This window comes from Alligator sinensis, unplaced genomic scaffold (genome assembly GCF_000455745.1).
Source record: "Alligator sinensis unplaced genomic scaffold, ASM45574v1 scaffold685_1, whole genome shotgun sequence".
In the NCBI taxonomy this organism is placed as follows: domain Eukaryota; kingdom Metazoa; phylum Chordata; order Crocodylia; family Alligatoridae; genus Alligator; species Alligator sinensis.
Genome location: NW_005842336.1, coordinates 614,982 through 615,211, shown reverse-complemented (window position 1 = coordinate 615,211; position 230 = coordinate 614,982). Strand labels below are relative to the sequence as shown.

At 60.9% G+C, this 230-nt stretch overlaps 1 protein-coding gene across 1 annotated transcript in view; it reads right to left on the bottom strand.

The window, feature by feature from the left end:
- Nucleotides 1-230, bottom strand: part of NEFM (neurofilament medium) — a gene marked incomplete at its 5' end in the record, with an annotated part of 5,369 nt that overhangs the window by 4,106 nt on the left and 1,033 nt on the right. The gene's annotated exons all lie outside the window — the stretch shown is intronic.

Below are 230 nucleotides of genomic sequence, written 5' to 3'. Positions count from 1 at the left end.
CTTTCCTAAGCGGCCCCACGAGGATCCAGTACTTGGTGTCCAAGCACTACAAAATGCTCTTGGCAAAGCCGGGCATTGCGTTTCCTTTTTCAGAGCCAAGAGCAGGCAGCCTCGCTCCTCCACGTCGTGCCCTTCCTAGGTCAACTGTGCAGGGCGGGGACTAGCCCCCTGCGGAGACATCGCTTTGCTGCCGGGGCCCGCAACCAGGCGCGCTTGCGTTTTTGGGGCCA